This window comes from Apium graveolens, chromosome 8 (genome assembly GCF_009905375.1).
Source record: "Apium graveolens cultivar Ventura chromosome 8, ASM990537v1, whole genome shotgun sequence".
Classification (NCBI taxonomy): Eukaryota; Viridiplantae; Streptophyta; class Magnoliopsida; order Apiales; family Apiaceae; genus Apium; species Apium graveolens.
The window spans coordinates 75609776-75624887 of record NC_133654.1 but is presented as its reverse complement, the minus strand read 5'-3'; the positions used below and the strand labels follow the sequence as shown (position 1 = coordinate 75624887).

Genomic DNA, 15112 nt, shown 5'->3' with positions numbered 1-15112 from the left:
CTAATATGTACAAACATAACATAGGTCAATCAGTACAACGATGAAATTAGCATATAGACATATCCGGGCCATCCTTTGGCACCAGATTTTATCAATACAATTCTGTCTTCCTCTCCTTCGGGGAAAGAAGTCAGGCAACACGAAGTAGCTATTACACAAGCTTCTTTACAAACTACAAACGCTCAAGTTCAAACACATGGGTGCCAATGATACACACATGCAAATACATCTAGATGATGAACTATGCTTGTGAGAATTACAACCAAAACATCTTTTGTAAGAGGAATCCCGTTGGAAAGCACGATCCAGGTGAAGCTAGGATCAACATCATAATTAGTATGAGAATGACAACTTAACAAACTTCAACTAGTTGAAAGAAATCATGTCAAGCATTAGATCAAGCTCTGAAGTACTGGTGCCTGTATTAGTTGATCTATTGAACAGTCAGAACACACAAAGTTTTGTATCTCATCCATCACAGTGTAAAAGTGGTCATTGTTGGGCAACAAGTAAAACCCTATGTTGCCTTGTCCAAATATAGAAGTTTAACCTTGTGGTCAGCCCTCTTAAGCCCTTCTGCATAAGCTAACTGCCAATCCTGAACAAGGTCCAAACCAGCCACGACGACAAGACTTTTTGGGAACTTTAAACCAACAGTGCTTGTAGCCTTAGGACCCAAAAGGATTACATGCAGGATGATCCCTATCTTCACCTTCGGGAAGAAATGCTCTCCAGTACCAACTCGGTCTCTAACAGTGACAAAATATTTCCCATCTAGTCGCTTCTCTGATTCAGTTCTCTCTTTTCCGCCGAACATTGGATTGAGTAATATATTTCCGATCACTTCAATTCCTGATTCTGCTGCTTTCAGAGCAACATTGTGAACAATATTACCACCGGAGCTATCACCAGCCAGAATATATGAACTTTAGAGTCCCGACTTTGAAGCCATGTCTTGGAATGAACCACCTAACTGCAGTCCAGCCATCATCATAGGCACAAGGGTAAGGGTCCTCGGGAGCACGTCGATAATTTACTGAGATCACAACAGCATTACAAAGGCCTACTAGACGTCGACATAGACTGTCATAGATAGCACTGTTTGAAGAGGAATGTGCAAAACTTCCACCATGGAAAAGATTATGACAGGAACAATACTAGAGCTCAAGGGCTTCTCAAGATCACCAAACTTAGGTGCTTCCTCTGCAGCTTCTGCTGGTCGATAGATTCGGGTCAGCAGGCTCGTTGGACGGTCAATGACCATATCGAAGAAAAAAACCATTCATAGGATTCAATTAGACGGGACCTTCCTGTCAAGAAACTCAGCCAAGTGGCGGTTGAAAGTCCCATCAGGTCGGCGAAGAAGGTTGTATGCCACTTGAAATTGGAGATGAGGATCCATGTATTGAGTGGAACCACCATCTATACACAAAGCACAGTTTATAACTGAAAACTTGTATAAACTCATGATGACCTGCACCTATAAATAGTAAAATTTACAATCTATTTTTACTAGCTAATGCCTACATGACTATATAACAGATATTCCGGAAGATCTAAAATGGAAAATGTTTAACTGCAAATTTGTGACTCAGTCTTCCCCGGAATAAGGAACAAACTGACTAACTTGAAACTTTATTTTTCGTGTAGATGACTTCAAAGTTTAAAGTAGCTAGAACAAAAGAAAAAGAATGAGGAGCAATATAGCCCTAGACCTATATCAAACCTGAAAGCTGCTGCTGTAAAAGCTTCTCGACACTAAAAATCTCCAAACCCTAAGCAAGATTAAAAGGATACAACTTTGTTGCCAATATAACTAAACACCTAATAGAATTGACTAGATATATTCATTTAATTACAAATGTAAGTTACATAGTTGCACTAGTCTTTTAAGTATGCGGCGAGGAGATTGAGAATTCGAACTCATAACAAGTGAGGGGAAATTCTATAAAAACTTCAAACTACACTTGTTCAATCTTAACTATCAACACTTATATGCAAACACAATCAAAACCCCTAAAATCAACCTAAAAATCAAAACTTCAAATCAGAACATCAAAACTTAAAAACCCATATATGAAATCCAAATATAACAAAAACCCACCAATCAAAAATCACAACAAAATCAAAAAATGACATACCTTAGACTCATTAACTTCATTAGTCCCTGACTCTGCCATTCTCTACTCCTTTCAACAAATATCCAACAAAATCTTGATAAAAATCTATATCACTTCCACAAAGATCACATTTCTAAGGACCAAAAAAGTACCCTTTCCATAATCTATATCTATATGTATATATAAAGATCTGGGGGGGGGGTTGTAAAGTGATCAAATATACTTGTTGTAATAGATATGCACAATCTTAAGTGATGTCTTCTTCTTACACACAGTATTTAATGTACAGAGAGATATTAGATTTGGGGTTGCGTGGCAAGAGCTGTACAAAGAGAAAGATGTGGTGGTGTAGGATAAGCTTTCCTTGTGCATGTTAGTGTACATGTAAAGTGTAGCTAATGTGCACGGTTATGTGAAGGCTAAGCAGGAGAGAGACGACAAAATGAGTTGCGAATAACAAACTGTTACAGTTACATGTGGGTCCTACTTTCTTAAAATTTTCTTACATGTCGGGTAGTCTTTCTTTCCGGTAACTTGTTACGGTACTCCTCCTCTTTTTTATTATATGAGATTTAATTTTGTGTACACACTTTTAAATATTTTGACCGCATAGTTAGAATAATAAATTTTAATTTTTTCTTCTGTAAATAAAAATATATAATTAAAACTTTAATTTCGAAAAAGAAATTTTAAAAAATATTATTTTAAAGGATAAGCTAGTCAAGAGGTCTTCAACGGATTTCAGATAAAGTTTCAACGAATGCTATCAAAAAACTTAAACAGACAACACTAATATAGTGTCAACGGATAACTTCTATGAAGTTTCAACGCATGATCAACAAAATAGCAGTTGATAGTGACTTGACAGAAGCTGATAGAGTCACATGAGTTGATAGTGCACAAAAGGAACGTGGCAGCCTGCTTACAGGTTTTAGAAGAAAATGAAGCATTTCCATTTCCATGCAAAACAAGCTTGTTCAAAGAGCTATATCTTTCTTGGATTGCATTGGACAGAGAAATGAAGAAACATGTGATTGGACCTAACTGATAGAAATATTATTCTTGTCTTATTGCACATATAAATTGATTCATTATAAATCAAGTTTAGCGGGTATTTTTAAAAACAAGTAAGAACTCAAGAGTTTAGAAAGCTGTATCTTTATAAAATACTCTCAAGTTCAAGGTTGTAAGAAAATACTTGTCAGCGGCTGTGTGCAATTTGCATCATAGAGATTTTTTCAAATTATATCTCTGGTGGAAAGACAAATCCACCAGATAGTTTTTAAACATTGTGTTTATTTACTTTGTGTGAGTAGAGTACTTAAAAACTTCATTTGCATCTTGATTATTTAAAAACACAGTTATATTTTACAAAAAAAATTTCGGAAACAAAAAGAAACCAGAATTTCATTCAACCCCCTTATATTCTGTTATTTTATTGTTGGGAAATAACAATTGGTATATAAGCAAGCTCTTAACATACAAAGAGTTTAAAGTTCAAAACAATCAAACAACATGAGCAGGAAGGATGTTGGAGTGAAGATTTCAATTCTGGACAACGACAATTATCATCACTGGATGAAGATTGTAATAACTCGAATTTTTGAGACCCTGTAAATGTTGGAAAATATGGGTATAAGTCCCATATTGGTAAGTCATATTTTTGAGCATTATGACTAAAAGATGTGTGAGATATGATGATATTCTCTTAATAATGGAAATTATTATTTTCCATTAGAATTTGGCTCAAATATTATGGCATAAATTATTTGATTTTGTTTCAGATTAATTAATATGGTGTATGTCTTGATATATTTAATCTGATTCTGTTTCAGATTATTTATAGAATAGAGTAGCTTGCAAGTATTACACCGATTCCATAATTAATGATATAATTATGGAAAAAAGTAGCGCACAAGTCTATCTACACCTATATAAACACCTTTAAGGCGTTAGGGTTAGACACACCAAAAAATATATTCGCCTTTAAACACAAAACTCTCTCTCTCTCTCTCTCTCTCTCTCTCTCTCTCTCGGTGATAGTTTCGTACCCATTCAAGCTCGCTGAAGGTGCTCGTTATCCGTAACACCGCCGCTACCTCGTTTTATCCTGGGAGGCTATCGACTCGCACATACGGTGAGAGGCGAAATAGCTTTAAGGAGACAGTTTCAACTTGACTCGAGGATCTCTCTTTTGTTTATATCTTTTCTTCCTCCGTTTGATTTCGTTTACTCACGCACACATTTGTTTGATTATATGTATTAATCGCAGATTGTATTCACAATCTTAAAGCTATTTCTTTTATATACATCTGTGACTGATACATCTGTATCTGCTTGTTTTGTTGAGGAACAGATCGATGGAGAACCAAACTGTGAACGATTCGATGAACATGACGGCTGATCCCAACGCACAGATCACTGGATCTGATGGGGTTCACCAGCAACCGATTAACCCTAACGCACGGATCGTACGATCTGATGGGGGTCAAACGCCTGTTGGACATGTGCCTTCGGGACATGTGCATGTGGGACACACTGTCATTGGACAGTTTAGTGTTCCTCTTGGACAAATATCGGCAGGATTCACTCCTCCGATCATACCTGCGGTGCCAACTAGTGTGCATACACCTGTAGTACAGACGCACGTACCATCTGTTCCACTTGTGGTGCCTGCTGCACCTGTTATGCAAACTGTGCCTGCTGCACATGCTGAAAAACCTGAGAAGTTCAACGGAACGAACTTCAAACGTTGGCAACAAAAGATGCACTTTATCTGACCACGTTGCATATGGATCGCTTCCTTAAGGAAGAACCACCGTTGCTCACTACTGAGAGTAACATGCAGACTGTGTATGTTGCTGATGCTTGGAAGCACTCCGACTACATCTGTCGGAACTATGTGTTAAATTGTTTGTCTGACTCGTTGTATAACGTATACAGCGCTAAGCCAACAGCTAAGGTCTTATGGGAGTCACTTGACCATAAGTATAAAACCGAGGACGCTGAGGCAAAGAAGTGGATTGTTGGCCGCTTTTTTGATTATAAGATGGCAGACTCTAAGACTGTGGTTAGTCAGGTGCAGGAACTACAGGTGATCATTCATGACATTCATGCTGAGGGAATGGTCATAAGTGAGTCTTTCCAAGTTGTTGCTGTTATTGAAAAGCTTCCACCTGGATGGAAAGATTTCAAGAACTACCTTAAGCACAAGCGAAAGGAGATGTCTATGGAGGATCTTATTGTTAGACTTCGTATTGAAGAAGACAACAGAGGGTCCGAGAAGAAAGTTAATGTTGCCACTGAGAAGGCAAAAATGGTGGAGCATGCTCAAAGCTCCAAGCCCAAGAAGACTTTCTAGTAAAGGGGCAAAGCTGGCACCCAAAGGAGGGATTTCGAAGTCGAAATTTCAGGGGAAGTGCTACAACTGTGATAAAGTTGGTCATAGGTCTTCTGACTGCAAGAAGCCCAACAAGAAGAAATAAGCAAACATGGTAGAGAATATCTCCAAGGATATGGGTGATATAGACCTCTGTGCTACGGTCTCTGAAGTGAACCTGGTCGGTTCTAATCGACGTGAATGGTGGATTGATACTGGTGCTACTAGGCATGTTTGCTCAGACAAGGCGATTTTCTCTAGCCTCAAAGCTTCTGAAGATGACCTCTGGGAAGAATCTGACTTTGAAGAATGTACTTTAGTGCCTGATATTCGCAAGAACCTTGTGTCTGGTTCTCTGTTGAGTAAGCATGGCTTTCGCATTGTAATAGAGTCAGATAAAGTAATTTTGTCTAAGAGTGGTATGTTTGTAGGCAAGGGTTATTTAACCGTTGGGCTTTTTAAGCTCAATGTAATGTCCGTTAAGGACGATAATGAAATGAAGAATTCTTCTGCTTACTTGCTTGAGTCTCCTAATTTATGGCATGCTAGATTAGGACATGTAAATTATGACACTTTACGATGTTTAAGTGCAAAAGAATACATACCTAAACTTACTATCGATTCAAAACATAAGTGTGAGACTTGTGTTGAGGCAAAATTAACGAGATCATCATTTAAACGTGTGGAAAGGAACACCAAAGTGCTAGACCTAATACATAGCGACATATGTGATTTAAAATTCGCTCCAACAAGAGGAGGAAACAAGTATTTTATTACATTCATTGATGATTGTACAAAATACTGCTATGTATATTTGTTGAAAAGCAAAGACGAAGCTATAGATAAATTTAAAATCTATAAGGAAGAAGTTGAGACACAACAGACTGAGAAAATCAAAGCGATACGAAGTGATCGTGGAGGTGAATATGTTGAACCATTTGGAGAATTCTGTTCACAACATGGTATAATCCATGAGGTCACTGTACCATACTCCCTCAGTCAAATGGTGTGGCTGAAAGGAAGAATCGCACTCTGAAAGAATGATGAATGCGATGTTGTTAAGCTCTGGGCTTCCACAATCGATGTGGGGAGAAGCCATCTTAAGCGCAAATAATATTTTAAATATTACGATGCGCAAGAATAAGGATGTAAGTGCTTATGAAATGTGGAAGAAAAAGAAACCAAGTTACCAACACCTGAAAGTGTGGGGGTGCCTTGCAAAGGTACTGATCCCTACACCGAAAAAAGTGAAGATAGGTCCTAAGACTGTGGATTGTATCTTCATCGGATATCCTCCACACAGCACTGCATATCGGTTTCTTGTTCATGAATCCAAGATTCCTGATATTCAAAAGAATACCATTATGGAATCAAGGAATACCTCATTCTTTGAGACGATGTTTCCCTGTAATCCAGGAAACCAACAACCTACGACGTCTAAACGATCTCATGAGTCTGTAGATGACGATAATGAGAGTGACGAAAGTGAAGACGAAAATGTGGGGTAGTGAGAAGGAGCAAAAGACAACGAACGGAGAAATCCTATGGGTCTGATTTTATGACCTATTTGCTCGAAGAAGGTGACCCAAAAACCTATAAGGAGGCGGTTACCTCACCTGATGGACCTATGTGGAAAGAGGCCATCAAGAATGAAGTTGATTCAATTATGCAGAATCATACTTGGGAACTAGTGGACTTGCCAACTGGTTGCAAACCATTAGGTAGCAAGTGGGTTTTCAAGAAGAAGTTGAAAACTGATGGCACTATTGATAAGTATAAGGCCAGACTTGTGATTAAAGGATACAAGCAACAAAAAGGCCTTGATTACTTTGATACATATTCTCCTGTAACGAGAATAACGTCCATAAGGATGATGTTTGCTATTGCTGTAATACGTAATCTAACTGTACATCAAATGGATGTGAAAACAGCCTTCCTAAATGGGGACATAGATGAGGAAATCTATATGGAACAACCCGAAGGGTTTGTTGTCCCAGGACAAGAAAGGAAAGTTTGTAGATTGGTGAAATCATTGTATAGTTTGAAACAAGCGCCTATGAAATGGCATGAAAAATTTGATGAGGTCGTGCTGGCCAATGGCTTCAAAATCAATGAATGTGATAGCTGTGCCTATTACAAGGATAACGAGAACAGTTATGTCAAGGAAAATGACAATGGCTATGTCATGATGACGCTATATGTAGATGATCTACTTATTGCCGGAAGCAATGATAAAGTGATCAAATCTACCAAGGACATGTTGAAATCAAGATTCGACATAAAGACATGGGACTAGCAAATGTAATTCTGGGAATTCAAATTTCTAGAACATCAGAGGGTCTCGCATTAAGTCAACCACATTATGTTGACAAGATCCTTGAGAAGTTTCTTAAGGATGACTTCGAGAAAGCTAGGACACCTGTGGATATGACTTTGCACCTATCCAAGAACAAAGGTGTAGCTGTTTCCCAATTAGAATACTCGAGGATAATTGGTAGTCTGATGTACCTCATGAGTTGTACAAGACCAGACATTGCATACTCAATTAGCAAGTTGAGTAGGTTTACGAGTAATCCGGGAGCTGATCACTGAAAAGCGATCATAAGGGTACTATGGTACTTGAGGGGAACTCGAGACTATTGACTGCACTATGGTAGATACCCAGCAGTATTAGAAGGATATACTGACGCAAATTGGATATCTAGCAAGAAAGCACTTAAGTCTACGAGTGGCTATGTGTTTACATTAGCTGGAGCGGCAATATCATGGAAATCCTCAAAATAAACGGTGATAACTCATTCCACGATGGAAGCTGAGTTTGTGGCACTAGATAAATGCGCCGAAGAGGCTGAATATCTACGTCAGTTTCTGGAGGATATTCCAAGATGGCCAAAGCCTGTAACTGTAATAGGGATTCACTGTGATAGTCAATCCGCTATTGGCAGAGCACAGAGCACGATGTATAATAGAAAGTCTCGTCATATACGACGACGACACAGTTCCATTAGACAATTGATCTCAACCCGAATTATCACTGTTGACTATATACCGTCAAAAGATAATATCGCGTATCCACTAACCAAAGGGTTATCAAGAGAAGTGGTTGAGAAATGATCGAGAGGGATGGGCCTTAAGCCTATTGCTTAACGGCATCATGGTGGACACCCAACCATTGCTGACAGGAGATCCCAAGAACTTGGTTCAATGGGACAACTAAATCATGATGACCAAATCACTGTGGGGGTAACCCCTGGCCTGTTCCTATGATGAGGAAATAGTGAGACCCGTAAGGTACGAGGTTAAGCTTTGAGCTTTTAATGATCTTTGATGAATACATGGAGCTCAGGAGTGAACGCATGGAATTCAGTTGAGTAAACGCGGGTTACTCTATAAGATAAAGATCACCTATGTGGGAGAGAAGTGGGGCCGCTTCAAAGGAGAATTGCGAGGCATAATTCTTTAGAAACTTCTGCAGAACCAGGACGATGTTCTGTTAGGTCACACACACACTGTAGAGGGGGTGAATACAGTGTATAGTACACTCAAATCGAACTTTAAGAACTTAAGTAACAGAAAACAAACTTTATTGAAACAATAAACTCTGTTACAGTATGGAACTGTTACCTCTCAGTGATGAATAAATATCACGAGAACTGCTAGGGTTACAATGAATAATCTTCTCTAATAATGATAACACTTATAGTGTAAACCCTATGTTTGTGTTATATACTACACAGTTACAAGATAATCGCTAATTGATATGGAATATAATTCTGCTTCCTAAAATATATCAATCAGATATCTTTTCTTCCAAGTATTCCATTCTTCACGAATTCCTTCTTCATGCATATCTCTTCTTATGTTTATCTCAATCTTCTTTCCTTTAATCAGCTACTGTCCTTATCTGATTATCCTTCAGCACTTAAGCTGATATCTATCTTCTGATGATTATCTCCGGATAACATACATACTGATATCCTTAAGTCCTGACTTCCAGTATAAGTACTGATCAACAGTTAAGTACTGATTTATCCTGTTCAGTAAGATCTGAAAGCTAAACATAAAACATATTAGCCATGACATTATCAAATATATCTAACAATCTCCCCCAACTTGTAAATTAACATAATATACAAGTTTAACAGATATTTGATGATGTCAAAAACATTAAGTACAAATGCATGAGAATTAGACTAGATAACTACAACTTACAGTCCTTAAAGTTTTTACCAATTTCAACTTCTGATAACAACTTCAGTCTGTATAAATATCAGAATTTAAGCAGTTGTAGATCTTCGACTTGGCTTCTCATTTTCTGATCTCTCTGATGTCAGGAGTTGTTCTGAGATAGTTCTTCAATAAACATTTCTCAGCATATCTTAGTTCATCAATCATTCTCCTTTTAACATCTTTAAGTCTGCAGTATCTTCACCAGTTTGAAAGATTGCAGCTCTGAGATCATTGATCTTTGCTTTTCTCAACTCCTGATCTAGTCTTATACATAAGCTTTGTCAGACTCTAGATTGAATTCAAGTCCCTTAATACCAAGATACGTTCTGATCTGTGCAGTATTAGGCTTCATATCAACAATATCACCATTGTGATCTCTGTACTTTGGAACATATATGCTGTCAGACTTAACAGAATAAAGCCTTTTCTGTCTCTGAATCTGTTCTTTTAAGTAGTTTGCAGCAGTCCCTGTTATTCTGTCATCCACTTGAAGTAAGAAAAGTACATGCTCCAATTCTTCAAAATACTTCAATGGAATGGCATTTTGTCTTATATGATAAACCCTACCATCTGTCATGAAATACAACATGATGTATTCTTTCAAGTAGGTATGGTAAACCATCTGTACAGATTCCAGTTGATTCAATCTCTCAGGAGTTGCTCCAATACCTGGTTCACTCAAGAAGTTGGATCATTGGTAGTGTTGTGTACTCTTCTTTCATCAGCACTTCCCAATCCAGTTTTATCTCTAGCTTCCTTTCCAGTAACTACTCTTGCTTCAAAACCACTTGCAGTAGTCTTCAAAGATTGAGTCTGTTTTGCTTTAGTGAATCCTGGTAGGAGTGTCTTTGATCTATTTTCTGATATCAAGTTAACTTGAGCTCTGTCAGAGGTTACTTGCTTCTTTTAATATCAGAACTTACAATTTCTTGACTCTGAACAACTTGAGCCATGTCAGAGGTTGTTTTAAGAACTTTTCTTGAAGTCAGAGCAAGATCATCTTTTTATCAGCAATTTCTTCTTCCTCAGGAGGTACATAAACCTTGATAGGTTCACCAACCTTTTCTTTACCCTTGGATCTTGGATCTATCTGTGTTGTGATCTAACCAATGTTGCTTCAGTATGTGTCCTTTCTTTGATCACAATGCCTTTAAGTTTTGGAAGTGACTTTTTACCAGAAGCTTCAGATTTAGATGTGACTTTCTCTGATTTAAGTCTGGCTTCTTCTTCCTTTAAACTTTCCAAGTCCATTCCTGGATTTTCTTGAAGAAATAACTGTCTTGACATTTCTTCATCAAGATCTAGAAGTTCATCAGAACTTATCCTTTTACCAGCAGCAGAACTTATTCTTTTCCCAGTATCAGAACTTGTCCTGTGACTAGCTTGTCTTGATGTAAACCTTCTACCTTGACTATGACCGCTACCCATTCCAGAGTATCCTTGATCATCATTTCCATCATCCTTTCCTTGCAGTGTCTTGTTAGTGTTGCATTTGGACTTAATTACCTTCTCCCCCTTTTTGGCATCAGCAGGTAGTAAAGAGAGATAAGTAATTCCACTGAGGATTGGATTTCAGTAAGTTGAGATTGCTGAGAAGCTTGATTTGTCAGAATGTCATCAATCTAGCTTGTTGTTTCTCTTGAGTTTTCTCAATATAAGCAATCCTGTCAATGGTAGGTTGAAAGAACTTTTTCTTATCAATTTTCCAAACTTGTTCTTGTTTGATAAAGTTCTCCTGAATCTTGTGTAGCTCTGCATGAGTAGTTGAATGAAGACCTTGTAGATGTTTAGTACTCAATGCAGTGACTCTAAGCTGGGTTTTAAAATCATCAGAATTTAACATTTCATCAGCTTTAGTCAAGTGCTCAGCAAGATGTATGCATTTGGAACACATGAAACTGAGTTCCATTCCTTAGTCCACTCCTGACCTGCAGGAGTTTCACTCCAAGGACTGGTGCTGGTGCAGCCCCGTAACAAACTTCTCTACCAGTTCAGACTTAGGAAGAGTCTGTTGAGGAGTATGTCCTGAAGGACCTGCTTCATCAGTATCTACAGTCATCAGCTACCAGTCTACAGTTGGAGCAGCTCACCAGTATCTCCAGCATTTGCAGCATCAGAACTTAAAGAATCAGTATCTTTGATAAGACAACAGTGTGAGTAGCAATGGAGGCTTCAGCATCCTCTAATTGCTGATCTGATACTAAGTTCTGATCAACAGCCAATCCTGATGCTCACCTAAAGTCTGATCATCAGCATCTTGATGCAAAGAAGGTGTTGTTGATAACTCTGGAGTTTGAACAGCATCAGTAACAGGTGTTGTGAAAGGATTATTTGTTGTTGGAGCTTCTAAGAAAAGTATTTAGGCACAACCAGGTTCTGAATATCAATTTCAGCACTTGTGCCTGGATCAACAAGAGACACAGATGGTGAGTTAGCCTTGTCAGATACAGCTTCCAGAGATGGAGTTGATGGAGAAGAAGTGACTGGAGCAAATTCCTTGTCTTGTGAGATCAAAGATTCCTGATCCCCTTCCTTAGCTGCTTCCTCTTCATCATCTGAAACTGGCCTTTGTGCCCTCTGTTTCTTGTACTTCCTTGTTGATTTGGATTCCTTGGGAGTTTCAGGAACTATCATTCGTCTAAGCCTCTTGAGAAGCCTAGAACCCCCAATTTCAGAATCCTTCTGAGAAACCTCTTTCTCAGCTTCAGTACAACAGGTTCTCTAGCAGGAACCGGTTCCTCAGAATCAGAGTCATCTCTCAAGGCAATCCTCCTTCTCTTTTGAGGTTTTGAGGAACATTCTTTGTCCTCTTTGGCTTGGAAGATGAAGGCTTCACAGTAGGTGCTGAAGATGAAGGTTGAGCAGTCTGTGAAGTGGAGAGATAGGATTTGAGATATGTTCTGAGGGTAGGTTGAGTAGAATGAGTGGTAGGTGCTGAGGATGATGGTTTTGGGTGTTTGTGGTTGGTTGGAATCAAGTAAACAGATCTATAAGTATCAGGATCAGCATTTACTAGGATCTGTTTTACAGACTGAGGAATCTGTAATGGTCTAACCACTTTTTTCTTAGTATCAGCATTTACCAGATCATTAAAATATCGTTTTGCAACTCTAAAAGGTGGGGTTGAGGAACTGACTAATTGAGGTTCATCAGTACAAAAGTATATAGATTGACAGAATCTAGCAAAATAGACAATATTTCTATCTCTGTCATCCTATCCCCAATAAAACCAATTATTCCAGTTGCAAAATCAAAATGAGTTTGATGAATAATAGCATACCCTATGTGCTGACTCAGAATTGGGATAGCATCAAAATTCGAACATTTGTTCCCAAAAGCTTTGGTGATGCAGTCAAAGAAGAAACTCCATTCTCTTCTGATATTAGCCCTTTTTAACTGCCCAAGCTTTGCCAAACTCTTTTCATATCCCAAATCAGCCATTAACTCCTGAAGTGCTGATTCCTCTGGAGTTGAAAAAGTACAATTTTCTGGGAGATGTAGAGCTTTGCGTATTGTACCAGGAGTGACTACATAAGATGAATCACCCACTTCAAAAACAACTGGGAGTGCCATGTTTACCACCATCATCAAAGTGCCCAGTCCGCCAAAACGTCAGAACTTGTTGACTCGAAAAGACTTCAGGCTGTGTTAATGCGTACCCAATCTCACTGTGTGCAAGAAGATCTTGCACAAAATGCAATTCAGATGGAGCTTCAGCATGATCAAGAATGCAGCATAGTTGTTGGAACAAACTTAGCTCCATCAATGATTAAATCCTTAGGTTGCCATGTGAAAAATTGAGATTCAAAGTGCCGTTCGGTGTTTGATAAAATGTCTGTATGAAAAACCAACGTGAGAAGAAGGAGAGTAAGTAGAGACGAGAAAAATATGAAGGAAATAAAAGATTAAAGAAATCCTCTCTCTGTTGTACTTATACTCTGAACAAAATGTTACCGTTGGACACCTGTCTGACATGCAGTAATAACGGACAGTTACTGGGCTCGAGAAAACAGGAATCATTACTACCCATTTGCCTAGTTTCAAGGAAAAACCGTTCCATTTATCAAGAGAAACAGTTTTAATTTAAAATTTAAACCGTTATCACTGATTGAATTATTTTTCACTGCATCATTATATTCTGAAAATAAATCACATGAAAATGACCAAGATAAATTAGATAAGTAAGTGCTGAAAATGAATCAGAACTTAATATAAAACAAAATTTATATGGTCATCAGAATATCAATCAGGATTTATCAACACAAGATAAAATAACTCAGAGACAAAATCTTGAAGTAAAAACAACTTTCATTAATATATCAAGACAATACATTCATGAAATGGAAATTACATCAATACTTATACAAGATTTTCCCTAAGCTTCTAAACCTAACATCAACAGCCTTAGTCCTAGCTAAGAAGCCTGACAAAGCTGATGATGAAGAAAAATAGGAAGAAGACGAGATTAAGTCATCTTCTTCTTTCTACTCTCGACAAACAGAATGGCGAGTCGGATGATTCGCTCTTGCTGGCGAAGACGATGAAGATGAAGTTCTCTTCGAACGGCCACCAGATCACGTTTGATAATCTCTGTAAACTGAATCCAAAAATTGTGAGGAATGTTGGTGATAGGGTATGGAGTTGGAATTCCATTCAAAAAGACATGCACAGTCTCATCACCATAATTGTAGAACCAGCCAAATGCAGCCATTTGTGATGATAAATGAAAAATGAGAGTGAGTTTGTGATAAAAGTGTGATGGGAAGGCTGATGTGAAGTGGTTGCTTATATAGGCAAGAGAATGCCAGAAGACGCAAAGAAATTGAATGCTGACAGGTAGAATTAATTCTACCTCGTCTCCCTAGACTTTGAAAAAGAATAACATTCATTGGAAAGAGTTAACATGGTTTAAAATGCACAAGAAACAAGTAACAGTAGACTGTTCAAGTACAAATACCATTAATCCTAATCACAGTGACTATTAATCTTCCACTTCAACATATTCTAGTTCGAACTGAGACTGTTACCAAATTTGATTCACAGATAAGCCAAGTAAAGGATTAGACTGAGAAATCAGAACTTAGACCTATACCAGAACTTAACAGTCATCAGAACATAATTTCTTAACTCGAAAAAGGAATGCCCATCTTAGTAAATCCTCATACAAGTTCTGAGTTATAGACTTCAGAACTTAATCATCAGAACGTGTAACTAGAACTTGTCCTCAGAATTTGTGCAAAGTGACACAGTGACTGTTTATCTAAAATAATATAGACCACCACAGTAATTTTCATCATTCATATGGAGTGATTAGTGTGTGTATTAAGCTAAATAACAGACAAAGAGTAAAGTCTGATTCACTTCAGTACATCTTAGAAATAAG

The 15112-nt window shown here is 38.0% G+C and overlaps 1 pseudogene; it reads right to left on the bottom strand.

Moving 5' to 3' along the window:
- Positions 1-392: 392 nt before the first annotated feature.
- Positions 393-2352, bottom strand: LOC141679702 (gibberellin receptor GID1C-like; annotated as a pseudogene).
- Positions 2353-15112: the final 12760 nt, after the last annotated feature.